The 18,597-nt window shown below is 34.7% G+C and overlaps 1 protein-coding gene across 2 annotated transcripts in view; it reads left to right on the plus strand.

Annotated features, from left to right (window-relative positions):
* The window catches only part of SEMA3A (semaphorin 3A), a 458,699-nt gene that overhangs the window by 174,997 nt on the left and 265,105 nt on the right, over window positions 1-18,597 (plus strand). The window contains exon 3 of one of the 2 annotated variants that reach the window (XM_088797782.1): window positions 13,557-13,666. The exons of the other annotated variant lie outside the window; for it this stretch is intronic. The gene's annotated coding sequence lies outside the window, so the exon portion shown is untranslated. The remainder of the gene's footprint in view (window positions 1-13,556; window positions 13,667-18,597) is intronic. 2 annotated transcript variants of the gene reach the window in all.

An 18,597-nucleotide genomic window follows, 5' to 3' on the forward strand; every position in this document is an offset into this window, starting at 1 on the left:
CTGAGATTTAACAAACATGAGAGCAAACCAAATCAATAAACAATGCATGTATGTAAGAATAGAAAAAAGAAAAATTATCGCCCACGCCAATAAACAGCAAACTGGATCCTAAAGAATGGTCAGAGCTATTCAAACATGCTGGAAGTAACTAGAGGAATGAGATTTATGTCTCCATTTTGTCATCTTCCCTTAGTTCACCCCCTTCACTTGTATCCTCTTGCAAAGCAGGTCAAATAAAGGTCTGATTGTGGTATAGGCTGCAGAGATTCTGCAACACACACAGATGTTTGTATTTGGCTCATGGGTGTTTCAATCTTTATTTCCCATCATGCCAAGAGCAAATTTTTAATGGAAAATACTTTACAAAAATTCTTCTACCTAGTTTACAGAATTAAGCCCACCCAGGCTGAACAGTAAAATAAGACTTACTGCCACCTCCACTCGCATGCCCAGTCAGACAAGCAGGTAAACCATTTGAGATTTCCAATCTTAATCCTTTGAAAATTGATCTTACCTCAGGGGGATACCAAATCGTGTTCTCCATCTAAATATTCCTGCTCTAAACCACACTTGCTCAACAAGTTTTGTAGGGGAGAAAAATGTTCTTGTTTTGAAACCATATGAATTCATTATACAGAGAATGTTTTATCTTTATTTTCAGAAGTTAAATTATGCTTCTTTGAAAGCTTTAATTTTTATTTTGAAATGATTACTGCAACGTGTTTATATTCTATGAAAGTTTATAAATAAAACAAACATATTTCCAAAGACACTAAAGTGAATATTTTAGCCAACTGACTTTTTTTTTTTTTTTTTTTAAGAAAGTAATATCCTGCATGGATAGTTCCTTGTGAAAACTTTAATGACAACAATAATAATAATGTAATATCTCCTTAACATTATTTTAGACTACCATAGAACGTGTTATAAGAAATAAGATGTTTCACTTGTGAGCTAGGTGACCCCGATTTTAATCTTTGCTCTGCCATCAATTAGATGTTTCATTTTATGTAAATCCCTTAACCTCTCTTGATTTAAATTCAATTATCCTTAATATTAGAGAGTGTGATTATACTATTTCCTAGGTCTCTAGAAGCTCAAAAACCTCTATGATGCTAAAAGTCCAAACTCACATAATTCCCATCTCCATAGTTATATGCCTCTATCTGGCCCAGTTTTGATCAGGGTTCATATGAACTAATGACATGGGTGTTATGTCCGAAGATAAACTACTTCAAAACTGCATTTCACTTCTTAGGTTGTCTTAAAATTTATTTTAAATTTTATGTATCATATAATTAGCATTTTAACTCCAACAGTTAAACAAAATTAAATATATTAGGAATAGAGTATCCTAATATGTACGATTATAAGGATTACTAAATAATTCAGTATGTAGGTATGTATGTATGTATGTATGTATGTATGTATATATGTATGCATGTATGTATGTATTGCCAGTTGACAATTTCAGGCTATTTATCTAGGATGCCAGAAGAAAAGAGAAGGAATTTCCAAAGAGATGAGAGAGACAGAGAGAGAGAGAGAGACAGAGAGACAGAGAGACAGAAGAGAGGAACAGTGAGAGTAAGAAAAGCCTTTTACTTACTATTAATAGTTGTACAGTAAAGGACCATTTTGTTAGCAAGAGGAGTCACTGTGAGGTTGCTCATTGATTAGCCATATGCGTGAGTAGCAAATTAAAACCATTCATTTTCCTTGAGTTGGAGCTGCAATTCTCAAGAGTGGTATGGGTCACTCTTGAGAGTGTTGGGTCATGATTAGTTGTAGGTAAATTTCAGCAATTTGATATTTGTTAAAGCAACAAACTTTGCAAATGATTTTCTTTAAAGTAAATGAGAACACAGGTTAAGCTTATAATAATAACCCCTTTGCTTCCATTCTGACATTCTATCTAGAGAGGAAAGAAAGGGTAGAATACAGAGGGCTATATGCATGGCTCATAACTCTGATAGTGAATGCCTTTCTAGCTGAGAAAGTCAAGGACACTCCTTGGATGAAAGTTACACAAACTGAAGTCAACTTTGACTAAAGAAAGGGGCAAAACACTAGTAAAGACAGGAACAGAGGTTTGCCTCAGACTTTATGGAAGCAGGCACTCAAATATCCTATCGTGCCGTTCTCTTTCATTTTCCTCTAGGCCCATCTGGGCTTCTCTTCTCTACAGCAGACCATGTATTCCACCAAGCTGAAGGTGGGAGGTCAAACAGCCTGATCCAAGCTTGGGACTCCAAAGGGCAAAGCAGAGTTCGCTGTCTCAGCATATATATATATATATATATATATATATATATATATATATATATATATATAATTTATAAATACTGAATATTTAATTAATATAAATGTATTAAATATTATAATATATCTAATATTTATAATTTATTGGGTTATGTAAGGGATTTAGTTTATTACTATTTACTGACAACTTTATTTAGTGTTAGGCAAAAGGACTATGTTCTGGGAATTTAAAAAAATTAGTTATGCCTACGGTAACATTAAGAAGTTGATAATAACACAATTATGTGAACATGTGCACATAAGAGAGGTGTTGGATAGAGATAAGAGAGTCTTGAAAACATATTTTTAAAAATATACTCAATAATGTATAATTATTTTTAAAAGGTGCCATCATACCTTTGCTAAAATTTGTGAAATTCAATCAACGGGCATTTTTACCCACTATATTGAAAATTAAATTAAGAAATATGAAATACTTTCATAAATTTAACTGTATTTCACTTAGAATATCCATTATATCTATGTGCATGAGAAACAATTTATAACTGATTTGATAGTCATTGATAATTAGGTAACGCTTATATTTAAGGTTGTATGTATTCTCAATAAGCTCTTACATATAATATTCACAGCATTCCTGAAATGTTCTTACAAGTCTTGTGGTGACCAAACCTCAGCTAATTCATCATTCCTATTTTCTCACTCACCAGCTAAAGCAATTTCCTTCTATTTGCGCGCCAATTGGCACTTCAAGTTTCTTTTCAATTATGTTTTTTAATTTTTTTCAGTTGTATTTGGCCTCACATTTCACTGCAATTTTAGGTAGTACCTCTTCCTTAGATGATTCATAAGTCATTCCTTTTTTTTTTTCATTATTCTGAGCTCAAGAATGTAAATTTGTCAAAAAGTAATGATTTCATATCCTATAGTTACAGACTCACACCAAAGCTGTGTAATTTTCAGTCACTTTCTCATATCCACGCTCATCTACACTCTATAATACTAAAATGCCCTATTGTTTTTCCTGCTACTGCGATATTACTAGAAAAAGTTTTCTAAAACACTACTTTGACCAATCCAAAAGTGGTATGTGGACCCACATTTCTAACTAAATTATGTTCAAATTCGTAGTCTAGCATTCAAGAAAAGCATTCATGCTGTGATCCCAATACTTTTATAGTACTGTTTTTACTACTTAGTATATATAACCTATACATTAATTATATCTCCTATGCATTAAATATATTGTGGGCTTCATCTAAGCAAGATTGCTCATGGGAGGCAAAGTGGTCAGAGTCTAGGGCAGGAAGGTGGCAGGGATAAGATCTATTACTAGTTTAATCTACTATGCTGAAACTAGTAGTGAGGACACAGCTAGGTGAAGGGAGATTTTCAAATATGCAGGCATAGTTATCTGTTAACAGACTAGTGTAGTCCTCTGAATACCCAAAGAGAAGAGCAGCACATAGTGGCAGTAGATTAAGTAAGATCAGGCATTAGACAGTGTCTAAGGGACCGTTCTGTGGTTGCAAAGCTCCATTCTGGGATTAGGTTTAGAGGCCTGTCTCCTTGTATTTACAGAAAAAGAGATACAGCTAAAGTAAAACCTATAGCTCAGAGAATATGTGCATGGGTTTTAGAATCAGAATATGATTAGATATCATTATAAACTCAGCTTTGCTATGTATTGACCCTCATTCCTGGAGTAGTTCCTTAACTTTTTAAACCATAGTCAAAGTTTTGAAAACTAAAACAAAGCTGAAGAAGAAATTTTGATCTGTGAAATAGGAGCCTGTGGGCTTAGAAGTGGTGTTACTGGGTTCGGACATGAGCAGAACCTTAGGTTGCTGGAGAAATGGGCAAGTAGGCTGATGACTGGTATGGAAGCACAAAATAGAGGCCACAAAGAAACCTGGTTCAGAAATTTGGAAGAAGAGTTTGGACAACTTCAACTCTTATGAGCACCTGGGAACAAGCTAGTCAACATTGAGATACTATGACCTGGGAGAACTTACAAGGGACAGTGACTTGGTATTCCAATTTCCACAGCAGAGTGAAGCAAGGATTGAGAAGATTGAGTGTATCCTAGCTCAGTCCTCCTCTAGCAGTCTGAAGAAGAGCTCCTGAACCCTCCCCACTTCAAATTAAAAACTGGATTTTAGTTTTTTAGGCATAAATGTGACTCATTCTCATGATGAATAATGCTCCAGGGCACTAGTGTTCAGTTTGGTTATGATGAGGATCTCAGATCTGTGTACATGAATGCATTTTATCTGAACCACATGGATCCACAATTGGGTTAGAAATTTAATGAAAATACGTTATCTTGATATATCTGGTATCCCTGAATTTATTGCTGTTACAGGAGCCAGAAAAAAAAAAAAAAAAAGAGAAAGAAAAAAAAACCACAGGAGTAATTTTTCTTATGGAATTTCGGCTCTTCTACTGTCATCCTTAGCCAGAAGCAAAATGCACAAATATTTGGGAAAATTAAAAAGAAGAGCAGAAAGAGTTGTGCACATTGTTCTAGGCCCCCCAAGTAGTTTGCTTCAGGTTACTATTTATTTTCCTCAAATATTTACATTCTCTCCTAACACATTCTGGAATCATCACGTTGAATTGTCTAAAGTATTCCATCTATGTGAAGAGCTGAGAAGATATGTGTAAGTTTATATTGGCAGGAAGACAGACTAATGAACATGTAAAATATTTGTTATCTGATTAAAACAAAAATAAAGGCTGAATTAATACAAGGAAAAGAAAAAAAATCACGTAATGTCATCAATGGTAGTGGAGGATCAATCATCCATGTCTTTCTTTGGTGGAAGCAGTGATAATGGTAACTCAGTTATAATTTGTTTGCAACTTTCATTTAAAAAGAAATTAGCTGATGCTATATTTTACCCTTAGCAGTTCCTGATATGCCAGAGTTTTGTTTCCATTAAGCTGTCGGTTCTAACACTAGAAAGAATAAGTTTACTAATTGTTAGTACAATTTATATTGGGATGCATTATTTCCTTTTAGGACCAAGAGTCATGATGATGATTATTTCAGATATGCAATATGTATTCTTTTTTAAATAAACACTGGAGTAATGTAAAATAGATCTCCTGTTTTCAAATACCGTAAAAGCTAATGCAGGAAATCATAAGTATGGGACATCATTTCTAGACATAACTAAACAGACTGTGTGTGTGTGTGTGTGTGTGTGTGTGTGTGTGTGTGTGAGAGAGAGAGAGAGAGAGAGAGAGAGAGAGAGAGAACAATAACAGTAAACACAATAGCATTGACTGTGTGCCAGACGTATACAAATACTGTATGTATATAAACTAATTTAATCCTCACAATGAATTATGTGTTAGATACTTTAATTAGACCCATTGCACAGACACAGAAGGACATACACTATAAGATATCCCAGTGAGGGAAGCAAAAAGTGATGCCAAGAAAAACTAAGAAAAAGATACCACATGTCATGTTGCCAACATTAAAATTACAGGATCTAGAAGACTGGGATTTTCTAATTCTGAGGCAAGAGGTCTTGACTTTGTTTTCTGCACCACCTACAATATTTTCCAAGTGGGCGTGACTGGGACTTCCAGACCTCTAGTGCTTCTGCAAGCACGTACCTAGTTGTGGTCCACAAGATTAGATAAAGAGTACAAATTCCATTACACGTTTTATAATGTAATACATTTTAGAATTTGGGGATATCTCTTAAAAATTATTAGTGGGAAATATATTACCCAAGGGCTAATAAAAAGGGAAGATATTGTAAGTAAACAAAAAAGTTTCATTTGTTGAAGTATGTAATCACCATAACTTATTTTTTAATTATGACAAATTTTCAAATACCTATAAATTTATAATTTATGTATAACATTATAGCGTCTTAAAACAATCCCTTCTACCTCCTCCACAAATAAGCCTCATTTTCCTCTTTCCATGGTGAATTAAAAATTGGTTTAAGTTTAAATGTTTCTATTGGTTAAATCTTTAAAAAAGTTGTTTCATCACCCATATATCTGTAGGTGAATTTAAAGATATAGCTATAGTTATGGATATGGATATACATTTCCTTTGCTTTTACTCTCCTGCAAAGTAGTTTAATGCAAGAGTTACCATCTTTGAATATGTCACATTGAATACATACAATAGTATGATTATATATTGAAAATATAGCAATCCTGAAAAGTGTGATGATCAGTATTTAAAAGGCATGCATACTACTGTTTCTCAATTAATATAGAGCAGTAATGTGATCAAAATAGCATTAATCTTAGAGATGATCTCCAGTGTGGTTGTACGAAGTCCTCAGAGGCAGGCCCACAAACACGAAACCTTGCTGACATAGGTGCTCTTGGTTCAAAGGATCCTATGTATCTGTTAAAAGAAGAAGACAATATTCACTGTAATGAATGACTGTGAGGATTATAAATAATATTAGTAGGATATTGCTGTACCCATTATAGTTTCTGATATGGATTATTTATTAAACATATGTGACTATAATAATTGGAGAGTGTTATATTTTATTTGTCTTGTACTTCCACGATGCTCTTGAAGACATGCTAGGATTAAAAGTTTCAGTCATTCTCATATCACTGTATTCATCAATTCATTTATTCACTCATTCACTTAACATGTATTTATTGACCACCAACTAAATGCTAGGTTCCATTCTATTTGTTGTAGATCCAATGAAATATAGAAAATGTCTTTGGGAAAAATTTAGGTAGATGATGACATAGATTATCAAGAACCCTTGCTGTGTATTGGTGTCCTCAATGAACTTTTATCTAGATCACTTCACTTCCTTTCACCAGAAACAGCAGGGGCTCTTGCCCACATTTTATGGCATATTATACTTCCAAGTGCTCCACTTCTTTTTTAACTGGCCTAATCTCTCAGTTCGTTACTTATAGCTTCCTTTAATGTCTTCTCCTAAGTAATGTTCTCATTTATATCTCCTCCTGGACAACATTTGATCTTGGCCAGGAAAGATCCCACTTCCTTCCCAGCCCCATAAATATTCCTGTTTTCTTTTCTAAAATGACTTTCTAGGCTTTGTTGTATGAAAATTAAATAGTAATTGTTTATTTTCATGCCCCCCTCTTTTTTTTGTCAGTACCATATGCAGGTCACACTTTCCCTTACCCCTCCCTAGAACCTTTTTCACCCCTCCCCAGACCCACAGATAACAAACATATATATCTCATATAATTTTCACCTGAGAAGTCAATCTTGTGTAGCTTTGGGGAACCAATTTCTGCTCTCAAAATGAATACAGTGGAGTAGAAAATTTACTCATTTCCTTGGTGGCACTTTATCCTGGAGGTGGTTTTCCTTCCAGATCCAAGACATAAGAAACAATCTCTCTTTAAAAATTACACAAGTTACACAGAATTAGTAGAAAAATACTATTCCACATAAACTATCCTCTGTAGTATAAACTGAGTGAAAAATGTTGCTGGTAATCATCATTGATGAGTTAAAAATACAATGTGGTTTTTAAATGTTCAAATGCTTTATTTTAATCCACTTGGAAAAACTAATTCATCTGAAAATAAGTAAAATGTGGATCTCTCAATATTGAGGTTATTCAAACATAATGGTCTCTATAATATAAGATCATCTTAAGATATCCTATTTCTTTGCCAGAACTTTAGTTTCTTGGTCATAGAAACCAGTTTTGTGCAACAAGGGAAATATAACAGATGGCAAAGCCACAGCTCAGAAAGGGAAAAAAAAAAAAATAATAATCATCCCTTCTGGTTTAGATAATCCCTAGAGTTTTGCCTTTGAAATAAGACTAGTTTCCTACAGCAATACCTTAAAAAGAAGAATGAGGTTTTGTGGTTGGAATTTATGACTAAAAGTGAGGAATCCTAGCTTATAATTTTGGTTGCACCATTTATTCATTGTCTCTTGGAGCAGTAAAGTAGCACTGATTAATAAATAAATATTGACAGACTGTTTCTAGGGCTTTGTGAAAAGCAGACTAGGCAAATGTTCATTGTCACCAGACATATTTAAAATATTGTTATTCAAATATCAGATGGCAAAAAAATGAAACATAGGAAAGATTATTTTCATCAGTCTGAAAATATGTACAATCCCATAGAAATCAAGAGTGATTGTCTCATGTTTTTCCTCATAATGTTGAGAGAATTATATTGAAAAGGGTAGAATTATCTTCTCAAAATACAGCATATAAATCTTTATTTGGATTACTATGTCACATTTTCTCTTTGCCTTGAACTTTTAAATGGTTGAAAATAATTCCTCACGAATTCCGTAGAAACATCATGTGACTAAAAACCCATCTATGAATATCCATTGTACACAGGAAGTGAGGTGACTTTCATAAAATGGTCACAACTAAGCAAGGGCAGCAACCGATCTTGGAAATAGGAACTTATAATCAAGACAAGTTTGGGAACCGGAAGCTGTCTTTCGCCCACTGACCCCCAGAAGAACCAGCCTAAGTAAATGAAGTGCTGGATGTGAACCTAGATGATGAAGGAGGTGACACCAGTCATGTTCTGACCCTGTGAAAGATAGTGTTGTCAGAAGAAAGGTAGAGAATGAGTCTTTGAACACAAAGACTTGATCTCCGAGCTTTAATGTGAGGGGTTGTTCTCTATCATGTCAGACACACCATGAGCATTTGCAATCGCTTGTGAGTCATCACAAAACAGGTACAAACACAAGAGGTGAAATTCCATTCCGTTCAATATGTCTAAAATAGGACAGGACATTTTTATCATATTTTATGTGATGTTTATCTACATGTTTTTCTTTCACTACTTTGCTAGGTGATTTGAGTCATGACATTTATTCCATCTAAACCATGTTCTTTAAACGCAGGAATATAAACACACCAATTTTTGCCACAATGAAGCACTGACAAAATTATTGTCTTTATAAAATTTTGTTCTGGGTCTTTATTGCTCTTCAGTTTCATATATGGAGAGCCCATGCACACACTGTTGATGAATCAGATTAGGGAAAGTCACAGCAGGCACGTTTTAATTTGTACTGGGAAGCCCGGTCTATCCCCTGTGAAGATGAGTGTTTCAGAGCAGGTATACATTCTTGTCCTAAAACAAATGACGAGAGTGATGCCAGTGCCCGTATGTTTATGCATCTTAATACTTGAAATGCTACTTGATTATATACTATGAAATTCTGAATATGTATCAAGAAAAATTAAAGGAAATAGAGGTCTATATTTCAGAATGCATTATGCCCCCAGTTTCCTAATGCCTTGGGAAAAAGATGTAAGTTTTTAAACAGGTAGCATGGTAAACCAGCTTTACAGTAGATTTGAACTGCAGATGGGTTACTTGTTACAAGTTCAAAGAACTCCAGTAGAGGCTAAAAAAAAAAAAAAAATTAAAGTGCCCAGCCTGTTTTTGATGAGTGTTTGACATTTATTACTTCCTTTGGCTTTTTTTTTCTTCTCCCTTAAAAAAATCTTATGTGATTTAGGAGGACCAAACCTTTAGCTGCTATAAAGTCAGAAATTAATTTAGTCAGAAAATGATATTCCCTTGTTGCCAAATTTGATTCATGGAAAATTGTGGAGACACTCGCTTTCGCCAAATGAGTTTTGACAGTTTTCTAAATCCCCTTTCAACTGTCTTAGCTCTCTTGGTCTGGAATACCTATGCCATGGGAAAACTCACAGGGCAAAAAAGAAGAGCAAAAATATATTACCCTTTTAGATTGTGACTTCTCCAGCATCCATTCCCATTTCACCAGTAAAGGGAAAAGTTTTCAGATAGTCAAACTGGGAGAAGTACTGCCTGGCCCATCACAATCAAGTTTCCATTCAGGGAGAAACGTCATTATAGGGTTTAGAATACTTTTTATTTATGTCTCATAAACAAGTTTAAAAATAACACCAAAAAAGGATGTTAACCATATGCCGCCTCAGAGTTTATGACTAAAGGGGATAAAGTTACCAGCGTTCCCTCAAGCCCTTTGAACTTGAGAGCCAGTGTGCATTTCCCATTCCATTGTACAATATGATAAATAGTAACCCCTTCATTGCTTCCCTAGAGTGTGTGGTGGACTCCTTTTGTTTAGCACACATAGTACATCACAGCATTTTTATTACTTTAATTAACTAGAATACCTTCAAGCACATGCATGCATTCAATAGGCTTTTGTTTTCTTTATTTGCCTTTATAAAAAACCTTTTAGATAAAAGCATGACTGAAAATCACAGGTTAAAAAATGTCCAAAGGATCTCTAGGTCTCTGAGCAGTGGTCAGTATGATGAAGTTTAACAGAGTTTTAAGAATAGATTGCATCATTCAAAAATAAACAATTTCAAGGTAAATCATTCCTTTTAGATGACAACATAACTTTTAGTATTATAAGACATACAATGTTGCCACATATACTACCTTCATTTCACAAAGTCACATACCATTCATCAAGTCCTAAATATGGTAAAACAACATTCTTCAAGCTACTTTAACATGTCATTTCTTGTAAAAGAAAAAGAGTAACATTCATAATTTTTCTCTACAGTGTGTATATACGTAAGCCAGTAAAGGGACTACAAATGTGCAAAACCAACCATACAGAGACTTAAGTCTGGATGTGATATTGCCATCACACCATTGTCAGCCCCATCACCCACATGGTGCTCTCAAAACTCCAAATGCTAAGTTTATGTTGCATTTTATTCCTCTGCTTTGGGAAAAGATTATAAATCTCTAGGTACTCAATAAAGCTGAATAAAAAGTGATAGAAGCAGGATTGTTTCATCTGCCATCACAATGAAAAAGACATTACATTTTTAAAAGTCTTGCCTATTTTATCAGTTGGCAACTGTTTAAAGGATCAGAAAACAGCAGTGCAGCATTACAGAATGTTTCTGTTTTTATTTTTGCAAGTGATTTTGGTATGGCTGTTCATCTCTATGCCCTCTTTCTCTTATTTATTAGCAGTAGAGGTCTTGTAATGAGACTGATGATGGATGTGAGCTCAGAACAAAACCATAGGAGTTGTACAATCAATGGAAGTAATACAACAAGAACACAGGGGAGATCAACCTGTGAAATATTCTAAGTGAGACCAAAGGGAAAGGACGAGGTAGACCCCAGAGACAATTCACCAAGGACTATAAATTTGAATAATTCTTCGGGTTTCAAATTTCAACAGAATTGCTGTGGTGTAGCAGATGTACCCCTCTGCATTTCTAGTTGGAATTCTACAAACTTTGTGAGAAGGTCAAGGTTCAGCGTGGAAGGAGACTGGCCATGAGAGAGTGTTACTTTTGAATGCAGATGGTTTCGATGGAAATCCGAGGGGAAGACAGGAGTAAGCTTTCCAGTCTCACTTCTTTGTACATCAGTTTAGTCAACTATAACATGGGAGCAAAACTATTGTAACCTTACAAAATGGTTGTGAAGATAATGGAGGTAATTTATATGCAGAATGTTTGTATTATGATCAATGTTCAAAAATATTGCTATTTCTATTTTCTATATTATTATTCACCTTTCATCCACGGCCTGCCCATGTCAGGTCTTCAATGTTCCCAGGTACTTCACTTCATGATGGTGACCTACGTTCAAGTTAAAGCTGTAGGGCCTTGTCTTACATCTATCTACCCTTTACTTGGACTTTGTCTCCAACAGGCAAAAATAGAACTTGACAAGGCACACATGCTTCGTAGATGAAGTACTTGCAAAATTTCACTTCATTAAAATTTGAAGAAAGCTATTAGAAACAATGCTGTCATGAACCTTACATAAATGTCTTTTTGTACATATATATAGGCCAACGGCCATGGTCAAACTATTCATAGTAGCACTTGAAAATAGACAGAACTAATCCATGATAATCAAAACCAGATTAGTAGGAGTGGGTAGTGACTGGGAGGGAGCCCAGGCAAGCTTCTGGGTACTGATGATCTTTTACAGCTTGACTGGGTGGTGGTTATATGGTATGTCAATTTTGGGAAGATTGGACAATGGATACTTAAAATGTGTGCACTTCACAATGACCAAACTAAAATATATTTTTTAAATGTTTGAAGAAGAAATATATAGAAGTAAGGATTTTCATAAAATACATCTTATTTAAAATTCACATTGAGTCATTCTATGGGTCATCCATTCTCTTCTGATTTCAATTCTCAGGGAAGTCCATAAGCCATTGTACATCAACTCTTAGGTACAAGCCCTTTTAATTTTAGCTCATGCATTCAGCTCTATCTCCCTTCATTCTTCTTTCTAGTTAGTTTCACTGACCTTCAAAGTATTTCTCGTTATTTACTGAAAACTTTAGCACCTAACTCATCTTTTTTTATTTATTATTCCCATCCAAATCCAATTGCGATCTTATGCAAATTCAATGTCTTTGTGTTTGCTCAGCTGACAACCTGTCCTGTTCTTTTCTTTGTCCCATCTCCACTTGACTGGACTTCAGTGACTAAATCTCATAGTCATATTTGGGACTTGTCATCACCAGGACAGGTTTGAAATAAAAGACTGAGACAAATAAATCTATCACAGCCTCCTTCCTCCAGCACTCTCATTCAGCTATTCCCAGCACACCAGTTCAGTTTTTGTCACATCCAAACATCCAATAGTCTGACGTTTCTACTTTCTTTTTTTCATTTCTTTTTTTTTTTCTTTTCTATTTTTCTTTTAATTAAAATTTACTGGGGTGACAATGGATAGTAAAATTACATAGGTTTCAAGCGTATAATTCTGTAGTACATTATCTATATATCACATTGTGTGTTCAGCACCCAGAGTCAGTTCTTCCATCATCATATATTTGATCCCTTTAGCCTCATCTACTACCCCCCACCCCTTAGCTGCTGGCAACCACTGAACTATTGTCTGTGTCTATGAGTTTTTGCTTCTTCATTTGTTTGTCTTGTTCCTTTGTTGCTTTCAGTTTTATACCCCACATGTCAGTGAAGTCATATGGTTCTTGACTTTTTCTGCTTTTACAGTCTTCCTTGTTTAGCTTATAATTCACTATCAGAATAATACCTCACTTCTCCAGACCAATTGAATTCCTTTGCATCTTTCTGCCAAACCCCAGTCCTGGATCATTTTAAGGGCCTGTCGTCTCCATTCTTCCACCAGAACTACTAGAGAAAATGACAAAACAATAAAAGTTAGTAACAGTACACGTTCATAGTGACCATCATTAACCAGGCCCTGATGCTACCCGGTGATTCTTGGTTTTCCTCTTAAATTCTCTGCAGCTGTCCACAGCAGTCATTTCAAAATGTATTTCTCTTTCTCACTTACAGCCTTTCCCTTCCTTGATCCCTCCCTCCAAGAGATAATTTAGCCACCTACTGCAATGGAGAAAATAAAAACCATCAAATGAGAACCATCCCAACCTATCGCCACATGATAGGTAAATGTAACTGTCTCATCACTTATAATGTTCTTCTTTTTTCTCCATACAAAAGATATTTTCTTCTCCCTATTCAACTTGTGTCCTGGGACTCATTCTCTATTTCCTTCTTGGAGGCTCTTACTGCATTTTATATATCTTTGTTCCTATAGCTTTAAATCTTACTTCTGTACTAGGTAACTGTCATTGTCATTTTACAACTGCCTTCCGTCTAAAACTTTCCCTATCCCATACCCCCTTCTACCTACTACTCTCCTTTTCCCCTTCTTCCTATCACAGTTAAGTGTCTACATATATATGTAGATATACACAGATATGTATTTCTATATAAAAAACATGTATAATACATACAGGCATGTGTGATATACTCTTACGTTGTATATCTACATCTAACTGTATAATGTAATATACCTTCATGCATATATAATAATGAAATTGTATATCTAATATCTATCTTACACACTTTTTGTCTTTACAAAACTAATCTTATTAAAGTTGCAAATACGTGAAACTAGGTCACTTAATCTCATAGACACTTTGCAACCCTTATGCTTTTTTTTGGTTTTTGGGGGACTTTCTCACTACCAGACTACGAAATCTATAAAGACTGGGGCTAGATCTTTCCACTTTGCCTCTCCAAACCTCTCATAGTAGGTATTCAGTAAATATTTACTACATGACTTTATTGATGTTATAAAAACATCATGTAATATTCTTTACCAGAACTTGAATCTAGAAAAATATTGACCTTTGTCAAAAGCATAATTCTAAGTTACTCAAGCATGAAGGAAATATTTACTAAAGCTTTCAAAGCCAAGCTCTCTTATTCAACTTTATAGTTTTAGCATTTTAAAATAAAGCGATGAGTTTATATAATGCAATTTCTGTAAATGGGTAGGAGAGTAAAATAACGTATTTTATATTGTATCATCCAACATATCTTGATTCTTTATAATAGAGGCTGTCAGTATTTGTATGTCATCCTAAATTTCCCTGTAATTGAGAACTTATTTTTCTAATTTACATGTATGGGGAAATTTGCATAAATGGTAAATATTCTTCAAGAATTGAGGAAACATCTTAGGTAAGCAATAATTTTTCTGATAGGTGCATAACTTATAAAAGAGACTTTGCATTCAGCGGCATATCTTATACGTGTAGCCTATTTTGTCGTATATGCTACAGCAGACTCAGTACCACATCTGGAAAAAAAATCTCATTCCTCTTGTTTTACTCTGGGGTTTGCCTTTATATGGAGGTCAGTACTCTTTTATTTGAGTATGAATACTATTCCATCTTTCATTTTTCATAAATAATTATCACTCCAGTCTCCCCATGGCTGACTATTAAATTATATGATACTAGATTTTGCAGTTCCACAGAATCAGTGCCTACCAGGTAACAGTCAGGTGGTCTGATGCTGATCTTACTCTTGCTTCATACTTACCAAAATCTCCACGAGCAGTGACATTCAGGAAAGAGGACTACTTGGAATATTTACTTTCCATTTAATCTTGCATCTTATTTTAGGTTAATCTGAATATTGAAAGAGTTGTATTTCATTTTGACCCCTAACAGGGTACTTTTCTTGAATTATATAACATTATTTTTAAAGCCATATAGTCTTCTTATGGTTTTATTATTTGTAAGATTATGTAATATGAAATTTCTCAAGACATAAAAACTAAATGTCTCCAGTCTCAGCACCAGGAATAAGTATTTGATCTGGTCTCTGCAATTGGTTTATTTTATTTTGCGGAACTTGAATCCTGTATTTTTATTGTATTTACCCTCATTGTCTAAGTAGCAGCTCACAAGCGTAGGAAAAGTCTGGATTCTCTTGTTCTAGATCAGAAGAGAGCTCCTTATTCTTGCAAGAATCCTATAGATGCAGAATCCTATAGATGCAGCGACCCAGTTGCTCTAAATGAAACAAACTTATTTTGCTGCTCAGGGGAAACCCAGCATGTGGTGAGGCTGGATGAGTAACATAATAATAAGTTTTGTTTAAAGAGTACTGGGGAGGTTACTAGATGTGCAGCACGGTTTCTGCAAGATGTCTGCTCTGTGGATATAGCCTTTCAAGCTATAAAGAAATATAGTTTTCTTGAGTCAGCCTTCTGGCTCAAAACAGTCTCCCTGTCTTCACTTAAGCATAGATGTCCTCACTTAACGATAAACGAGAACACACTGCTTATCCTGGAGTTAGTTCTTCTGACCATTTGTACTGGCTTCAAGTCCTCCTGTCCACTTGGAAGCGGACTCTTGGCTCCCAGTCATGCAAATCAGCCCTCCTGGCTTCTCACCTGCTGTTTCTCAGACAGCAGGGCCAATCCAACTGCTCTCCTAATTAATAAGCAAAGCATAGCACCTTGTATTGGTACTATGATGACATTTTGCACTTGAACCGATGCTCCTGAAAACTCAAAGAACCATAACATTGATAAAATTAAAGATAGCCAGTTGTGTAGAATAAATATAAATAAATCAATAGTGTTATTAAAGCCACAGAGGCATGGGTTATATATGAACCTATTAATATTGTAAAATTTTTTATTAGAAAAATTCTATGAGAATAAGCTCTATGAATTTATTACTATTATCTCATCTCCGTTTAACAAGTACTTAACTCCTTAGGAGATTATCGCACATCCTGAATATGGGCATTTTTTGCCACATTAAATAGAAAACAAAAGAAACAATCAAACATTCCATAATTGACAAGTAAGAGTTGATTCCCAATAGATTTTGTAGCAAGTGATGAAACCAAAATCAAATACTATAACTCTTGAATTTTTCCTTCATCACGTATTTTTAAAATAGCCCACTGGTAAACGTGGCCATTTGAAGAAAGGTCCCATTACTTAGAAATAGTGAACTGTCAACTTACATTGAATTGTGAAAACAGATTAAAATTAAAATGTAAAATGCCAAGCTTGTTTTAGAGTTAAAGAAATCATATTGGCCTGTGGCCAAAATATTTGCCTCTAAATGTCCTCTTTAGAACAATTTTTAAACCCACTGTGATTGCCTCTCCCTCCTCTCAACTCCCAGCAGGCTAAAGCAGACCTCACATAGTCCCACACAGATGTAGACAGAGAAACTGCTCATTATCAATCAACGAACACAAACAAGCTGAAGACTGCTCAGTTCCCCCTGTTAAAGGTAAAGAGGCTTAAAGCCCCCAAAGAGTTTATTATTCTGGGACTGAGATCGTCAAAGTCATTTGATTTTTGACTTGCACAGTAGCCACAGAGGTTAAATTGAGGTTAAGTTTCCCAAACAAAATGGAAGCAATTAAACGGTTAAATAATGTTGCTTTATTTTTCTTGTTTGTTTTTGACGCATATACCAAAAAAAAAAATAGTAATGTAATGAAAATGTAATTTTTTTATATCTCTAACAAAGGTGATGCAAAAGAAATCAACTTTAATGTTTAATTATATGTTTTAACATACTATTTTTTTCACTAAGCAGGAGGCCAGAATAGTAGGTATATAACCAGCCAATAACTGATTATGTTATGTGTTCTCTCTTTATAAAACGATGTCTTAGGACTTCTAAAGCCTATAATTTTTGAGTAGGCTGGAAAAAACCAGGTTTGTTGCATGGGATAATAATATTACTTGTGTTTATTTAAGTATGGTCAATTAGGAAGAAAACCAGTTACAGAGTCAGGAACCTTGGATGTAGCTGTTTTCCCGTCCTAAGAGCATACTGCAAGCATAACACATTTTATATTATAGTAATCATTTTGGAATTCATTATCTCACTGGATTTCTAAGTAGAGGTAAAGTATATAATGTAGTAGCATATTTGATAAGTGACAATTTTTTTAAAATGACACAGATTATGTGATTTTCCCAATACCACATATTTAGTAAGAGTTAGAGCTAGGTTCAAATTCACTGATGTTTCCATATATTAAATTATATCAGGCCTGGAATTATGTCTCCTTCAGTATGATGGAGTATTTGATTTTCTCACTAATTAAAAATGCTTTTGATAGTATTCTTAAAGAGTAACTTTTTAGCACTATAAACAAGTTGACATACTATTTATTGTGTCTGAAAAAAACATATCTTAACCCACCATAATAGGGAAAGGGAGACCTGGATGTGTTGATTGTATCTGCATATGTTGGCCCCAAAAAAGTTAAAAACAAAATCAACTGTGACCAACACAAGTCCCCTTCTAACTAAATTCTTGGTTGGTCTTAGTTGATATTCTATGAGCAAATACTCCCTGCCTTGAGTTAATTTAAAAGAGTTTCAGTGTAGAGGTATTAATAAAATAGGAAAGGTGTATTTAAAGGATGACCTCTTCCAAGATTCTTTAGATAATTGGCAACCTTCATGTACAGAAGCTGAAGAGGAGAGGGGAGATGGCTCCTTTGAGGAATGAGAGGGCTGGCATCCAACAAAGTGTAGAGAAGCAGCTTAGTCCTCTGAAACAGGGAAGGGAAAGAAAACAAAACAAAGCTGAGCTGTATAAAATAATGCATATGATTTGCCAAATATAGACACACCCAGGTTTCCTGTTCCACATGAGGTTAGAACTTAGATCACAGATGTCCAGTCAAATGTGGCCTTGCTCTGACCCAGATCATGCCTCAAAAGAAGGAACAGTCACTCTGAGGAGTTCTATTTTTTGTTCCTTAAAGCCCTACACTTCCTTATAGTGGGAACACTGGGCTATTACAAGTTTTATTTAAAAGAGTTTTATTTTTTTAAAACAGATCTAATATACAACATTATATCAGTTTCAGGTATTCACCATAGCTGTTCAATATTTATATACCTAAAGAAGTGATCACAATGTTAAGTCCAGCAACAATCTGACACTGTACCACGCTATCACAATATTATTGACTATATTCCCTATGCTGTGTATTACATCCCCAAGACTTATTTGTTTATACCTGGAAATTT

The sequence above is a fragment of the Rhinolophus sinicus genome, chromosome 4 (assembly GCF_057876585.1).
Source record: "Rhinolophus sinicus isolate RSI-liver-muscle chromosome 4, RSI-T2T, whole genome shotgun sequence".
NCBI classification, from domain to species: Eukaryota; Metazoa; Chordata; class Mammalia; order Chiroptera; family Rhinolophidae; genus Rhinolophus; species Rhinolophus sinicus.